Raw genomic sequence first — 17,258 nt, forward strand, 5'->3', positions numbered from 1 at the left:
ATGCTTTTCTTTTCATGTTGGCAGGATAAATGCCATTGGTTCATGTGAGCATTTGTGTTAGAGGGAGAGTGCAGGTTAAAAAAGAACTCTGAATTATGTGGGGTTTTTTTACATATCGCTACATATGTAAATATGGCAAGAGATTCATTTCTACTGAGCAGCTGGACTTCACTGAACAATCTTGCACAGAAGTGTATTGTTCTTTCTGTTGGGACAGACCAAGGCAGAATTTTGGCCTGTGGAAGGAAAGCAATGAGCTTTCTTTTTGTTTATGATGTGCCTCCAATGGCGCTTCATGTGCCAGAAAATTATCCTTTAAATAGCAATCTTCCTCACCTTCCATACTTGGCATTGACATTGTTTTCTTTATGAGGCAAAGTGTAGAAAGATACAACAGAGTCTTAGCATGTCTTAGCAAGAGAGTGGTGCCAGATTTAGACTTTGTTTATGACATAGTTCTTCTATGAATATGCAAGCAAAAATCAAAAGACTCTCCAGCTTGTGAAAAGGAATTCATTATGAAACCCCACAACAAACCTAATGAGAACTTTAACGATTCCTTATTCAAACATTATATTAGAGGGCAAAAGAGTAGCAGAGATGAATCAGTTGCCTTACTTATGTATGAAATAATGGAGACATCAGCTACATTCATGTGTATGGAGAATATTTTGGAATATTTATGTGGACATTTTAGGTTATTAATCTTTCTGCATGTTATTTAAAAGGAGGAAGATGGGTTAAAAACTGTGAGTCAGAATAGGGCTTTGAAAGAGCCCTATTTGAAAGAGCCTTTTACCTCCAGAAGTTTCTTTGCTAAAGATAATAGAAGACTCAGTCACCTAGACAGTAATTTTTAAAAATGAACCACCATCTAGAGAAGAGAGAATTTTCCAGAGACAGCATTTTACTACTGCTGTTACAGACCTTGCTAAATTTGGCCTGGACATTTTGCCCCTAGACATTCAGTAATTGAAATGACCAATAGAGGCTATGGCCAAAGCTTTGAAAAAACCTGTGTTGCCTGCTTGTAATTCATTGCTGGTTGCTTAGCTTCCCCTAAAAGTCAGCTCCTCATTTACAGTTGATATAAGTCTTTCTCTAAAGGCTGGAGAAAAGGTAATGTGAGTTATGAACCTGCTTTTCAGGACACAGACAAAAGTCTTCCTCAAGACCTCCTGAATTGGTTGGTGCTGTTTTCCATCATGGGAAGCAGCTACCCCAGGGCTCCAAGAGAGGAAGGAGGTCATGTGAGTGCTTCTCAATCCATTTCAGACAAAATGAGCTGGGTTAGCTCATACTCACCTTCAACAGTCCATTAAGCTTTCCCAGCTCATTTTGTCTGTAACGCAAAGGAATGTGTACACAAACTCCTCCACAAACAGAGCTTGGAGGATGGCAGCTTCTGGTGGAGTAAGGTGACAGACCACTGGGAAAAAAGCCATTTTCCATTGCTTGCTCAGGAATGCTTTCCCATGAAGTCTAAGTCAAAGCAGACAGACCATCACCTTTTATGCAAGGCAAGCTAAAGTCTGGCCCAATGAGGCTCCCTGAGGTAGTTTTGTAAAGACTGGCACTCACTGGAGAAACTTTTAGAAAAGTCAATAGTTAACCCACAACCATTACAAAGAAGAATTGATAATGAAAACATAAAAAAAATGAAGTGAATACTTCATTAAAAATCTCACTTGCACCTTAATATGCGTATAGGAAAGCAGGCGGATCTCTACCTGATTTACTAAAAGATATATTTGAAAGAAAATGCCTTTGAAAAAAACTAGATATTTAAATACAGTAAATTAATGCAAATAAATTAGGAATGTCAGGATTCACTGGAAAAATCAATAAAATCTCTGGCAATCTTTAAAAAAATGCATGTAATATCTGAGAACTATGGATGTATTTACTGAGCACTTTCAAAGACTGAAAGACAACAGGGAATAAAACCACAGAAAGTGCTCTGGACAGATAAAGGCAGAGAGCACTTCACATCCTTGACCACAACCTTACAAACCAATAATGTTTGATGATACAAGAGTGGCTTCAGAGTCTTTAGGCAGAGCCATATATAAGCATTTAATTTCAAAATCAGGTTGAAAAGCATCTGTTATTTCACAAGAATTGTAAACCTATGGTTTTGTCTAATAGGACACTAAGGCCTGTATTAAACTTTTATCAGATGAACCATTCTGTACCCTCTCACCTTAAGCAAATTAAATGCTTCAGTTGTGGCATTTCAGGGCCTATAAGCCAAATTACATTGAGTCCTGAGGTCCAAGTATATTACTGTGAGGGGAGCACTAATTTTAAGATATTGTAACATACACCTATCATCTTCTCTTTTCAGTTACAAACTTATCTCTTCTAATGTGAGACAATGAAGTATGGAAAAAGATAAGGAAAGGAATATGACACTGGGACCTTAACTGGTTTAACTTAAAATTCAGCAGCATCTACTGCTTTGCTGAAGGAATGTAACCTGCTGGTGACAGCAATCATGACTTGACAGAGGATCAATCACAAGAGTTACAAGTGCTTTGCCCTTTTTCTGATATGTGACAGTTTTGGAAAACAGCACCTAGATAATCCCTTGTGGAACAACTTTTTGGATTATCTCTAGTGACCCTAGTTTTCCTACACAAACATAAATGTGTTTCATATTATTAGCCCCAGTTAGGATAATAGCCTTGGTAACAAAGAGGTGCAGAATAAGTGGGGAGCTTTTCTGTGCTTGGCAGATACAAAAGGCACCTTGAACAAACAGAATAAAACAACAACAACAGAAGTGTAAAGCTACCTGCAGCTGCACTGTGCAGCTCTGGTGGGAACAGTTTTACTGACTGTGAGGAGTTTATTTCACTCCTTGCATTTCTGCTTTTAGCCGGTAGAATTTTAATGAAATAGTCAGTTTAGTTTCCTTCCAAAATTCACACATTAATTTAAAATTGGAATACCACAGCTATGAGCCAGACCTCTTTTACTTGGCCAGTGTTCATCCTGTAACTATGTAAGTAGCTCCTGCATTAGCAAAGTCTTCCATGCCTAAAGACTGGGAGAAGATTTGGAAGATTAGGACTCACAAAGTTTTGAAAGGATTTTCCAAGTTTGATATTTGCACCTGTGTAACTGGCAAAGGACAAACTTTAGCCCTTAATATTATTTTATCCTGGCAGCATTTTAATATATCCTGGTTTGATTTTGCATCAATTCCTAGCTCCTTAACAGTTTTAAATATGGTTTGACTTACAGCTGGGGTCACTGAACAACATTAGCTAAACATCCAGAGTGTGATATTTTATTACAATTAAGCTTTTTCAAAAGCCAAGAGGAATCTGTGAGGAAAATACTAGAGATGGAATTTTTAAAGTCTATCTGGCTGCAAAGTAATATAACTTATTTACGTATATTTTAAGGATATTGATTCCAAAGAAGAAAGGCACCCACAAAAAGAAACCCAAGTTAAAGGCTAATGTGTAAATTGCTTTAAAAACTGTAGTTGCTGTAATTACATGGAGCATTTTACAAGCAACTAGGGACTGCTTTGGATAGATGACTGAAATTTAATCAGTATCTGGCACAGATGGCCTTTCTTTCACACCTCACATTTCTGAAGTACTGTTCTAGGGGAACCTGCTAGAATTGTGAGCCTTTGTTACCACATTTATCTCTCTATGCAGTTTCCAAAAGAGAGACTTTCCCAGATATCCCAGAAGATATGGGTCTGGGTTCTTTTTCAGGAGCATATGTGTTTCTTTTAATTTTTGGGCAAAGTTTATTCTACTACCCAGGCTCAGGTTTGTAATCACATAGAACTTTATGTATGAAATATAGGAAACATTGTTAATGATGCTACCTGATACTACAAGTTAAAGGCAACATGCACAGGTCTTTGTACTCACAGGACATAAACACTTGTGCTAAACCTTTTATTAAATGCAACATTTCTTCTTCAGGCTTTATTTTATTATTTGTATTAGCTGTCATGAAACTGTCAGTTAAAGAAAGGGGGCCCCCAGTGATCTATGCCTTTTAAAGTCAGAAGGAAACAGAAAATAATTAGATATGGTAAATGTGAAAATTGATCTATCTGAAGAGTGTGCAGTTTACAAGCGAAAAATCAATAAGTTTACACCATACAGATTAAAATCGTGTATCAATGTTTTAAATGGTTCAAGATGTAAAGGTTTGAAAGTCTAACTAGAATTCGTGATGATTACTTTCATTAAAATCCTAAGTATTGAAAGATGTACAATGACTGTCTAGATTCATTACATTATTATCTGCTTTCTAGTAAAAAAAAATATCCTTTACTTGCTGCTTGTTTGTAAAATCCTCATTACTATGCCTAATATACTCTGTCCCTGGAGTAAATTAAAGCATTTCCTTCTTCAGTACTATGCTTTCCCTTAAGTTGTGTTGTTTAAGGGGATTCCTTGAATACAAGGACTATTCTGTGACATCCGAGTTCTGGAGATCAATTTATAGCTGTTAAAGATCATGAAGAATTGCCCATTAAAACAGTTACTATTTGACAAATAACAGCATTTGTGTTTAGCTGGGATATTTATCAAGCAGACAGAGCACCTACTCCTGGTGCCTGAATGAAAGTCTGCATGAACAAACTTATTAATCAGTTAGAGGCTGGCTTTAAACCACCTGTCTTATTTAAATAGGAACCACCAATGTGCACTTTTGCATATATTAATACTGCACTCCTGATCTGGCAGTGCTGGAATGGGCCTGGGTTGAGGTGCCATAGCCACGGGCCAAACCACCAACAGTAAAAGCTCCGTTATCAAAATCCTGTTTTCCTTCTATTGAGATATGCTTACACTCTGTTTTGATCTAAAACTAGGGATCTGGTGGATTACATTTTGCATATATTGCATTTAGCCTTATAAAACCTCAGCTGGTGGCTGTATTTGCTCACACACAGCAGCTGTGCTGTGTCACTGGAATCGGTGGGGACACTGCTACCAAAGTCATTAGCTTTCCAGAGGATGGAAACTGATTCAAAGAACACCTCATATTTTAAAGATCTAAACTAAAAATGGGCTTTGGAAAAATTCTTAACTATTTGTGAGCAAAAACTTTCCTTTAAGCAAAACATTTTGTCAAAATCAAAGGTGTTCCAAGCAGCTTAGTTATTGAATCCACAGGGGAAAAAAAGAGAGCTTTGCATAGGTCCCAGTTACAAAGAGTCTGCTATTTTCTAGTAAGGATCGGCTTAACTAAAATAAAGAGGTATGGATAAGACAAAAGTTTCTAAAGAAAGCTTTGTGGTTCATCATCCTACTTAATTTCTTTGAGGATTATGTAGGAGTTGTTAAATGGTGTGGATTTCTGTTCAAATTGAACACAGTATGAGACTACTTAATTTCTGTTTACTGTTCAAACTACTACAGGTATAGCATATATTTTTAACAGCAAATGATGAATTTGGCCATTTTTATTTTATTTTATTTTATTTTATTTTATTTTATTTTATTTTATTTTATTTTATTTTATTTTATTTTATTTTATTTTATTTTATTTTATTTTATTTTATTTTATTTTATTTTATTTATTTTATTTTATTTTATTTTACTTTATTTTATTTTATTTTATTTATTCTGCATGTAGTATCAGGTCTTTTTCTTAAGGACAAGTTCAAAATCCATGGAACTTGTTTCAAAAATGAATGAATAATTAAAATATGTGGTTTTTATCCATAAAAAATTATAATCTGTGTTTATAGAGCATTTATTTTTCAAAGCTGTATACAAATATTAATAAACAGTCATCACAACATCTTTGTGTGTCAGGTTTTACATACAGCAAAATAATAAAAAAAAAAGAGATATAAAATATAGTGCCTAGCACTTTAGTCCTATAACTGGGGTGTCAAGCTACAAAACTAATGCAAATAACAATAATGGTATGGGAGAAACCTTTCAAGTTTGAGTCTAACTGGCTTGATTTTCATAGGTTTAGACTTCTGAGAACTCACAACTCCCTTTGAAGTCAATTGAAAATGTGAGTGTCAGCACACATTAAAATCAGACCACTAATTTGGATGCTTAAACATGAAATTTAAATTTGCAACTTTAAGTTTGGAAAAATTTGCCTAGGTGACTTTTCCAAAGGTACCTTATAAACTGGTGTTAGACGTGGGAGATTCATGATTTCCAACACCTTGCTTTCACAGAGATTCCAGCACAGAAATAATGGACTGAGAAGATCACAAGATGGTAGATCTGTGCAGCTAAAGGAAGCTGGAGAAGGCAGGGAATAATGCACCATAGTCCTGATATTGCAAGGACAAGAGAACCTTCCCTTCTTCCCAGAGCAGCCTAGTTACAAAAATAGCTGAAGCCACACTACCTCATGGAGAGGACACTGAAGGAGTCTGATCACTTTATATAAACTCCTCCTCTCACCTGCTTGCTTGTTACCTCCTACCACGTTACACAAAGCTGTCTGGAATAGCTGTGGCTACAAAACTCCTGTGGCTTAGATTTTTTTATACTTTTTAGAAGCTATGCACCAGATCATCCTATCCAGTGTCCCAAGATCTCTTCCTCAGCTTCAGAGGAGCAAGAAGAATTTATCTCAATTCTAGTTGTTACTGTGCAGATATTACTTAGAGGGGACACTATGAGAAACATCTTCCTCATCAGCTGACAGCCACAGGACATGGTCACATTACAGAATGAGTGTTCCTTCATCTGTATGATTTCCTATGTTTGATGAGGCAGCCAAAGTTCTCTTCTGTGTTAGTTCTGCAGCAAGACTCAAGAACTAATGACTTGAACAAATAGTGAGTTCCTAATATTGAAATAAGGGATGGAGCTGGTGAATTCTGTCTAGTACCAGCTCCCTATGTAAATATTTCTCAGGATATGTCTACCTTAGTAAGCACTGCCACTCAACAGAAGTCAGTTTGTAGTGTGAATCACCAGACATACAACATACACGTCATGTGTTCGAATATGGGCTCCTTGTGGCTTGTTCCTTGGTTTGAATGCCCATGACTGCTCAGGTCCCACCAGAGGCATTCCTGAAACTCTAGCTTTGTGAATAGTGTTAGCCAGAGCAAGGCTATTTTGTCTCTGGGTCGCAGCTCAGTGTTTTGGGAGGATGGAGAGATTTCCTTCAAGAGTGCACTTGTAATTTATGTACCCCCTCATTGAGGTGCAACCTCTACACTGGTTCTGTGCCTTGGTACTTCCAAGGCCAGCATACATCAGGAGTTTACCCACAGTAGAACTCTGTAAGGTGGGAAGTAGTCAAATACCTCTGGCTTAGAAACCCGTGAAGAAGAAGTAATGGAAGTTGGGACTTCCTGTAACCTAAGCCAGTTTATTACAAGAATTGTTTCATCATTTTAATGATCAGGAACAGATACTACAATCTCTCATACCAAGCCCCAGCTGAAAGTCCTGCTCATACACAGCTGATTTTCAAAGTTTGAAATAACAGAGTAAAGCTATGGCTGTATTAAAATTGCATAATATTGTATATAGTATATAATTTAAATTGCATTTAATGCATAGAAGTGTAAATTGCATTTTACAACAATATCGTAAATAAAGAAAGTTCTCTATGGTTCAGTGTATTTCCATTGCATTTTGTGAGAGTATGAGGCCCATGAATGTCAGAAAAGAGTCAGCTTGTATTGTGATGCTTGCAACTTTAATTATGAGCAACTCCAACTCTCTGTGTTTACAGAAGGGAGATTACCTACATGTTATTTAAATACCATTGGGTGTAAGTTTAGAGTAGTAACAGGCAAGTCTAATTTTCTTTCATACTTAGGATTTAATAGGTACAGAATTCTGCCCAAGGGAAAAAAAAAGAACAAGTAGTAACTTGATATTTATTCTACACAGACGTGAAGAAAGCTCACAGAAATACACAATGTCTGAAACATTGACAAGTATAACTATTTTAATTGTAATGTTGATTTTCTAATAGACCATTCTGCTATGGTAGAGCTTGAAATAGTTGCAATTATTACCAGACAAAAAGAAAAAACACTTCAAAATCAACCTCCAAATCCAAAAGACCATGGCAAAAAAAAACTGTTTGGAAAAGTTTATGGTGGTGTCATAAAAATTGCACCAAGTTTATACAGTCAAAGTTGAGAATATAGAATTATCATTTTGCATAATTAATGCTATCTTTCCTAGGACAGATTTTTTTGTAAGTAGTGTCTTGTACTTCTGATATTTCTTGTCTATACTGGAGAATATTTGTGAAGAATCCTCAGATGTTTTCTAGTGCAAATTCCCAGCTCTGCCAGTTTGACTGCAGAAAATGAGCAGGAATATGGTGTAACAAATAGAGCAGAGGTGGAAGTCCTAAAACCTTAGCCTTCCTGGCCACCCCATGTCTGCAGACACAAGAATATAAGCCCTGTTACTATTTTTCATTTTTTGGAGATGTAAGTGGCCATATAGTTAATGGTGATTTACCCAAGAACATGTGGAAAGTTTGTGGCAGAATCAGAAGCAGAAGCTTATCCACATCCTTAGTTCAGGCTCACTTGCACCTGGACCTCATTCTGACAATAGATTTTAAATCACAGCTAAAGCCTACATGAAACATACAAACAATTATTTTAAATTAACTTCTCTATTTTTACAGTGGATAATTTTTATTCCATCGATACTTATGTGCATAATAAATGTATTTGGTGCCTCAGTTCCTTTTTTCACATTAGAATTGTCATTTGTGTCACATTTTAAGCTGAATTAAATTATAAAAACACTCAGTTATGTAACTACTAACATCATAGTATTTCTTCTTATTACGCTGACAAACAAGGAGTATATTGGAAAAAAAATTGTGAATCTCATTTCTGATCCTAATGAAGCAAGTAACCCATTATACCAAGGTTAATTTGTTGACTCATGATTTCCACTTATCCAATGATATACTGAATCATATGAACAAACCTCTACATCTAATCAGTTTTTTTATTGAATCCTGACCTTTTATGCACCTTCTTCTTGATTATGAATGACAGTGACCTTTATCTAATTTAAAACACACATACTGATGCAAAAATATGCAAAGTACACATGTAAATTCTGAATTAAGATGAAGATGTGCATAATCTTCCAGGGAGAAATTGCTTTAGAGAGAGATGTTTATATTAGTGCCAATTGAGGGTATATGGGGAGAAAGAGTGAATTAGTCAGAACTCAGATGGTTTTGGAAGAACAGCTGCAGAGATACTGAAGACTGTTTAGATTTTCTCTGCTTCTATTTAGAATCCTGAAATGTCAATATAAATATCAATTTTTATTATGCTATTCAGCTTTTTATGGCATTCATGAAATGATCAAAATGCAATAAAGCCAGATAAAACACCTTTTCACCTAAGGTTCGACAAACTGTACCTCAGTATTCCATTTATGTTTCTCTCCAAATACATAAGAGTAATTTTCTACAACACAAAATCTGGGTCAAATTCACAGTATTATAAAAGCTGTCTGGTTCACTTTGCCATTTACCTAATTAAGAAGGAATGGTATGAGCATCATATGGAGATGGTCTTTTTAGTTCAGGATATAATTAGGAATTGCTGTAAATGCTGAAAAATAAATAAACAAATTTAGGAGGAGTGACTCTTGGGGAAAAAAGAACTCCCTAACTTTTCATTTTGCTTTTTTTCTGCTCATCACTAATGGGTCTGCACTGAAATTACTACAGATGAGTGCACAATGGGCACAGTCTGAACCACTGTGTAATCCTATAATCTACTCTCGCTTTTCACAAGTCATTCCTTCCTCTGAATTGCTGTGAACCTGAGCTGTAGATCAGCAGTTTTATTCTAGCCTCTGTATTAAAAAATATGTGAAAAAATATATATAGAAAATTTGCAAAACTAAGTGTAAAGACTGTCAAAGTACAAATCTAACAAACATATTCCTCTGAGAGGCTCCAACCAAACAGTACCTGGCATTAGCATGTACTTTCATGATTAACAACAGGGGGTTGTCAGACTGCTATTTCTGAAATAAACAGATTTATCCTGACAGATAATCAGCAGTTTGTGCTACCTAATACATGTTATCATCCACCACTGACATCATTACATTAAAAGCACACTTAGTATAATCTTTTGTATGAAATTAAACAGGTTTTATGATACATTTTTGGTGTTTTTTGTGGCAGATAGAGGGAAGCCCAGTGAAGAGACTGCAAGGTTAGAGAAAACATCCACAGCCAACAACACAAAGAGGATCCCCAGAAATGGCATGTTGTATTATTTTTTCACAACCTATTAAAGTAATTTCCAAATAAATGAAACCCAAATGTTCTGACTGTAAACCATCTCTTGTACTTTTAATCAGTCTTCCATGATGTCCTTGGCTGTCCCTCATGTTACCTCAGTACTCTCCAGGGTCTCTCTGTCTGTCCTGCTAGGTTCACATAAAAACTTGTCATATAGCACAAAGTTATGAAACATTTTTGGTCTTGCCACTTGCAGAAATATTTTGGAGGCTGGCAGGTGGACTTTGGGAAACCATCAAGCAATGCCTGCACAGTTTTCTGGCAAGCTCAACATTTAGCTTTAGCTTTTGGGCATCTCTTTGTTGACCATCTTTTCCTCCCTTGAGCAAGGAGGCATTGCTCACTGGAGAGGTAAAACAATCTATGGAAGAAATATGGAATGAAGTCAGTTGAACATGGGATGCCTGTAGCTCCTCCCTTCCAACCTGCCTTCTCACTCACCTAGCTGTTTCTGCAGTGATCAGGTTTGTACTCAACATGAGCAATGAAATTTTGGTAAGAAAAGCTAAATATACATCCCCTATATGAGTGTGTGTATATATGTATATATATGCATGTATATGTAATATATGTATCCCCCTCCAGGTAAACAATTCTTGCCTCAGCTGTAAGGGTAATGGCAATTATATACTCTCAGGTTCACTGGAGAAAATACTGAAGTTTCTTCTCTTTTTTAAGTGTTGGGTTGCCAACTGACATTATACTATTACTGTTCTGTGAACTCATGTAACATAGCCATGGCAAAGAAGAGGAACAAAAATTGCATGGGGACTGTTACTTGACTTTAACAAGTATTTCATCTTCTTCCTTAGAGCACAATTTCTAAGTCATAGACTTTTCTGCAGGGACAAGTCAGATATCAAAGTCCTGGCTCCAGAGGCCTGTTGTGACTAGTCTTATTTCTCCAGAGACAGAACCTGTATCCCTCTCTCAGCCCTTTGTCTCACATGGAATAAATTTTGTCTTTTCTGCCTTTTTCCTTCATAACTTGGTGGGAAGAGAAGTAAGAAATAGTGTCTAGGGAGTGAGAGATTTTTATCCATTCACACTCATGCATTTTCACATGCCATTCCCCCTAATGACAAAAAAACCAACAGCCCCCCAACTAAAGCAGCAGAAGTAAAACAGTAGGAAGGATGAAGGTCCTTACATGATGAGTGCAACCTTTAAACAAAAAAGTGGCAGCATCCCACACTTTAAATGCATCTTAATTCTTATGTACTTCTTGTGTCCTATAAAAGCTAAAATAAATATGTATGGACTGATTGAGGATCTTTTACCCTTCTTTTTCCCTGTATACTTCTCCAAAATGTTGCAGTTATTAAAACTAATGCAGAAGGTTGCCACAGATCTTTTGCCTCAGGTAAGCTGGACAAAAATGCAGCATCTGATACTCTGATGTGGAATGGAGAAATAAATATTAACCTAACCAAGTGATTTCAGTGGTTTATTTTGTTTTTTTTTTTTTAAAGTGTTGAATTTCTACTGACCCACATTCTGTGTATTTCTTGTACTCAGTGATTTTTGAGGTTGCTTAGATTTTCATTTGCATTAGATATTTTGTGTCCAAAGGTCAAATGAGTATTGCTTTTGAATCAGATGCCTACTGGCTGCATTTCTAATACTTAATCTTTTCACACTGAGAAAAAGAAAAAAGTGGGAGGCAGTTCAAGCTATCCCAAATAAACAGACAGAAGTAAAGCAACAATTACTTTTCCTGTGTGGACTGCTCTTTCTCATTTCTCCTCAAGAGATAACACTCACTGACATAATGTCAGATAACCATGTTCAGTGTTTCACAGACTTGCCATTTAAAGATTCATTTCCACTCCACTTATTTTCTTTTTATCAGCTCCTCTTTTGGTGCATTTCATCTGTGAAAATTTTCATGTAGACTCCCAGGACAGGTATTTGGGAGAGAGGGAAGCAAAAGGGTTCAGCTTGACTTAAAACACTTCTAGAAATTATAGAGAGAGTAAGATTGGACAGAAAAATGAGAAGCTCTCATGAGAATAGTTGTTTGCATAAAATTCTGAACTCTTGCTAAAGCTTCAGTGAAGTTCCTGGGGAAGATGGATATATAAAGCCTCAGGTTAACTTCAGTCATTACCAAGCATTTTCATCTGCTGAAGAATTCCAAACATATTAAAGGTTGTCAATCCAAATCTTTAGACTAAAATAAATAAATAAACCCCAACCAACCACCCACCCAAATAAATAAATAAATAAATAAATAAATAAGGAGCAACTTCAAAGGCTGTCAGTAGGCAAGTTATAGATCTGATTCAGCTTTTAACCCCTGGAAGTATAAGCACACTTTATCTGCTAAAGATATGCAATGTCTGTACGCTGCAATATTACATTTTAATAATCTGCAGCACAAGGCAATAATAAAAAAGGAGAATATGATATAATTGTGTACTATTTTGATGAGAAGCTGTGGGGAACATAGTCTTTCTATGCAATTATAGAAAATACTAATAACAAATCCTTGAGGACTTTGTTGACAATTAAGTTTCCTATTTTTAGCTTCTATTTTTAGGATTCCTTTTTTTCCCCCCCTCTCCGGAATATATTTGAAGTGTCGTTTAGCTTAGAATTGTAAACAAGGCATTTGAGAAGTTGGACAGAACTTAGAAACAATCTGTAAAGCATCCTTTTAGGATGGTAAAACCAGCAGAAGAGAGCCTGATGGGAGTAAGGGCCCTGCATTACGTACAGCTGTGAGGTTTACTGCGTCCCATGGATCCTGCTGCAAGGCACACTACAGTAGAGCATCAGCTAACTTTTCTAGAAGAGAGGTTTGAGTGAGTTACAATAGCAATGGCAGGTTTACAGAGGCAGAGGAAGAAAGCAAACCAATGGAAAAAAGGAACTGGCTGCAGGAAGTCTCTGACAATCTTCTCTAGAAAACTCCATGGCATAAATTAGCCTGAAATGAAACACAAGGTCTCACTCCTTCGAGAGTTTACTGAAAGTATGTTCTGAGGCCTCAATAACATTTCATCTCAACCTGGTTTCATCTCATTTATTTTGGTGTATCAAAGAAATAAACTGAGTTGTGTCAAATAAACCTGCTGAACTTAAAGGAAACATGAGTACATAATTTGGAAGTAACTGTATGAAATGCTGCTGATGACTCACTAAGGACCACTTTTATCCCTGTGAGACATTGGTCATTGGGTAAAAGATGGAAAAGGATCAGGAAATAGCTGTCTGCTCCAACAATATTTTAATCCACTTAGAAAAAATCTTCCTTGGAAAGGCCTTTTTTTCATTTCTCCAGTGGTGACTCATCTAATCTCATCTCTGTATATTGCTAAACTCCACAGGGATCACCTTTACTTCCCAACTTTACCCTGGCCAGAGATTCAGTCAGACAAAAGATCCTTAATGTCTTAAGTTCAGCTCACTTCTCTAAAATGCATTTCCCCTCTCTTTCACAAAATGAAATAAGCTTTTTTTTTTTTTTAAATGCTTTCTTTTTTCCCCTTCTTGTTTTCTACTTTTTTTTTTTTTTTTCTGGGGAGGCAGGATGCTGGTATCAAATGACTCTTTTATTGTAAATCAAAATTTCTTTGTGTGGAGAAAGTTGAGTTTCTGGGAAGAATATATTTATTTTTTCTGGTCTAGAAAGGATTCTGAAATTTTACTTTTAAAACTCATATATCAAAAATCTATGTTTATTCCTCCACATTATATACATGCTTGTTCTCTCTAACATTAATTTATTCAAAAAACTCTGCACTTGAAAGAGTTAACAAAAATTCTAATTACAGGATAAGAAAGAAAGGTCAGACTCCACTTACATCATTCTGAAGGGTTTTTATTACACACTGCTATAAAACATATTTCTTTTTTTTCAGTTGCCATCTTCACAGGGTAACCTGCATACCAATAGGATCTCCAAAATGCCATGAAGCAAAAGATATTTATCTGCTAAATTCTATGTGCAGTAACCTTACAAATGCCAGAGAAAGAAAGATTGCCCTCTGCACAGTAACAGTTGTGTAGATGTCTTCTTTATGCTAACAATGACAAGGCTCTCTAGGTTTGTACTGTACTCCAAAATCAGAATGCATTTTTGGTTCAAAAAGCAGACTGTATATCAAAGAGAAAAAGGTGCACATTTTAGGCACTGAAATACCTAATGTAGTGAGCAAATACTCTCCTGAAGCATTTTTAGTAAAAATATCTAATCCAGAAAAGTAAAATGAAAATGTATGACTCAAATGTTCTTGAAGAAATTAGACAGGATATGTTTGGGAATATCTCTCTCTGTCCTGGCTGGTTAACTAAATTTTCATTTTGAACTCTGAAGCCTCACAGAACTGTTATTTGATTAACTTGACTATGTTAGATAGCAAGTTATCCAAAAGCAGGGTGGCTCCAAATCTAATTGCTGTCATTTTTTAAATCCAGCTGTGCAAAACAACAAGCAAGAACTTTACTGTGGGACAAGTACAAGTCACAAAAATTCTAGTTTTTGTAATATATCAGTCTTCAAATCCATTACTTGTGATTTAACACACCTGAAAGTTGTTTACACAGTTATTTATATAACTATTTTCAGTCCTAAATTCTGACAATGTATTCAAAAAATATACATTAATAAATGCAAGATTTACTGCCTGCTTTCATAAAACCAGTGTGTGCTGTCAGATGTATTAGTTCAATATTTCAAGAGATGTATCCTCAAAATTAGAATGTAACTAATGACATAGTGACTGGCTTTCCTTTCCTTAAGGAGTTTTTCAGGAATCATATTCAAATAGTTGTTGCAGACTTGCACTTTGTTTGCAAAGCAAGCACTGCCTACCCAACCTTTCTAAACAATAAATATTAACACAGAATAGTGAGGGCTCCATTTCATCACTTCTGCTGGTAATTCTACTAACTATATGTTTATCTTGTGGTCTAAATTTATGACAGGCCCATTTGCAGTGAGGCCTGGAGTTTCCTTGTTTACAACACTGCAAAGTAAAAGGTGACCTTTTTATTTTTGTTTAAAACCTTTCAACAGTTTGTTCTGCCCCAGAGATAGCACCTTAATGAGGTTTCAGGCCAGAGAGCTCTCTTGTTTTATTTTGTGGCGGTACAGCACACTGCATTTACTTTCATAGACATTAGAAAACATTTTTAAAACAGAACACAAACTTGGCTGCAGATTACATTTGTAGATTAGAAAGCTACTGCACTGAGATCCTACCTGCCATTATGCAAAGGAAAAGAGAACCAGGGGGTAGAGGATACATAGCTGGTTAAATAAACAGTAAATGAGCTGTTTAAACAGTTGTATCTATACACACAAGTAATAAAAGCATCAGGCACCTGGTGCAAATCTATTAGGACCTAATTCTGACAACAATATACATCATTATAGTGGGATCTGATAAAGAGCAAACACTGGAGGCATTACATGTCTTTAGAAGAATCAGACTTCCTACCTTAGCAAGAGTGATAGAAGGTAAGTCCCCCTTTAAAGAAAGTTGTAAGTAAAGCCAGGCAGCAGTTGCAGTGAATTGAGTCCTTTCAGTCACTGTATACATGCAGTAGTTCTGCAATAAGGGAAAAATATAATGGGAGGAGCAGCTGTGAACGAGTGACCTCCTGAAGCTGAGTTCTCTTTGTGAATCGAGCACTGGGAGCCAGTGCCTCTGATTTGCATGGATTATCTCCACTTGAACAGATACATTTAAATCAACTGGCACAGGGGCACAGGGATAAAAAAGGAAAAAAAAAAAAAAAAAAAAAAGAAAAGAAAGAAAGGTAGGAAAAGAGAAAGGGAAGAGTGAGCGGGTGAGTGGAGGAGCGGAGGGCGAGCGGAGCGCTCGGCTGGGCGCGCTGACTCGGCAGCGCTGCGGCTCGGAAGAGCCACAGCTCCCTCTTCATGTGGCAGCCGAAAGAAGAGCAAAGCTGGCTTCATGCTCGAGTTTAACACACGCTCCCCCACCCCCGCCCCTGCTCCCCCCAGCTTACCATGGTCCATTTGATCAGATTTCTACAAACACTCAATAACTCAGCCTGACGTGCACCCAGGGTTTTGGGCTGCGAGCCTCAAATGATTATAAATCTGGTAAACCCGGCTAAACGATTTTAAACACAGGAATATTTTGAACATAGTAACTTGTACAAGTGGAGATGGGTTGTTTCTAAGTGGGCCATGACAGATTTATTGTTTGTGAGTGTACAGGTGCCTTTAGAGCAGTTAAAGGATGGCAGCACTCGAAGCACGCCGTGCGGGAAGATCCCTAACAGGATGATGGTGTGTGTTATCTAAAAATCTATCAAGACAAAAGAGAGACAAAAAATTTGCATTCAACCACTTCAGAATTTCTCCCTTATTACCATAAATACCACAAACATTACCTGTTGCACACTCCTGATTTGATTTAAATGCAGTACTTAAGCTGATTAGAGAAATACGAGAGTATGTTCAACCCTCTTGAACCTGCATCCAATCCAAGAGGATCCTGAAATAAACTTTGTTTCTTTTGTTCAGAATATGTAAAGTAAGTTCTTTGTACACAATGGTGTAGAATTTTGTGAACATCTTCATGGATTCATTCTGCTCAAATTAGACCAAAGGTTACGAAAATATAGCAGAATGGCTGGTCATGTGTTCTTTCATGAACATTTGAAAATGGGAATGGATGCAATTGCATTTTTAGAGAATTATTCATTGGTGAGATTTGGTGGGACAAAATGGCCTGTATTAGCAGTCAAAAGACTCAAATGTTGCCTTTTAAGGTGTGTGTCTCACTGTAAAATACCGGTTGTTCAGAGATAAGTAGAATGAAACTGCATATAAAGACAGCCACGACCAAAGTCTGTCTCTAGCTGATTTACAAATCAAGCTGAGTCCAACATGAGAAAGTTGGGTTTCAGATTTCTGGGGCTGCCAACATTTATTTGTAACACAGAATCCAGAATGGTGCCTTTATCTGAACAGAATATAGGGTAAGTACTATATT

The 17,258-nt window shown here is 36.5% G+C and overlaps 1 protein-coding gene across 5 annotated transcripts in view; it reads right to left on the minus strand.

Annotated features, from left to right (window-relative positions):
• The window catches only part of ADGRL2 (adhesion G protein-coupled receptor L2), a 389,866-nt gene extending 373,741 nt beyond the window's left edge, over positions 1-16,125 (minus strand). For all 5 annotated transcript variants that reach the window (XM_086901649.1, XM_023932664.2, XM_086901653.1 and 2 more), the window contains exon 1: positions 15,732-16,125. The gene's annotated coding sequence lies outside the window, so the exon portion shown is untranslated. The remainder of the gene's footprint in view (positions 1-15,731) is intronic.
• Positions 16,126-17,258: the final 1,133 nt, after the last annotated feature.

Source organism: Cyanistes caeruleus, chromosome 9 (genome assembly GCF_971803275.1).
Source record: "Cyanistes caeruleus chromosome 9, bCyaCae1.hap1.1, whole genome shotgun sequence".
NCBI lineage: Eukaryota > Metazoa > Chordata > Aves > Passeriformes > Paridae > Cyanistes > Cyanistes caeruleus.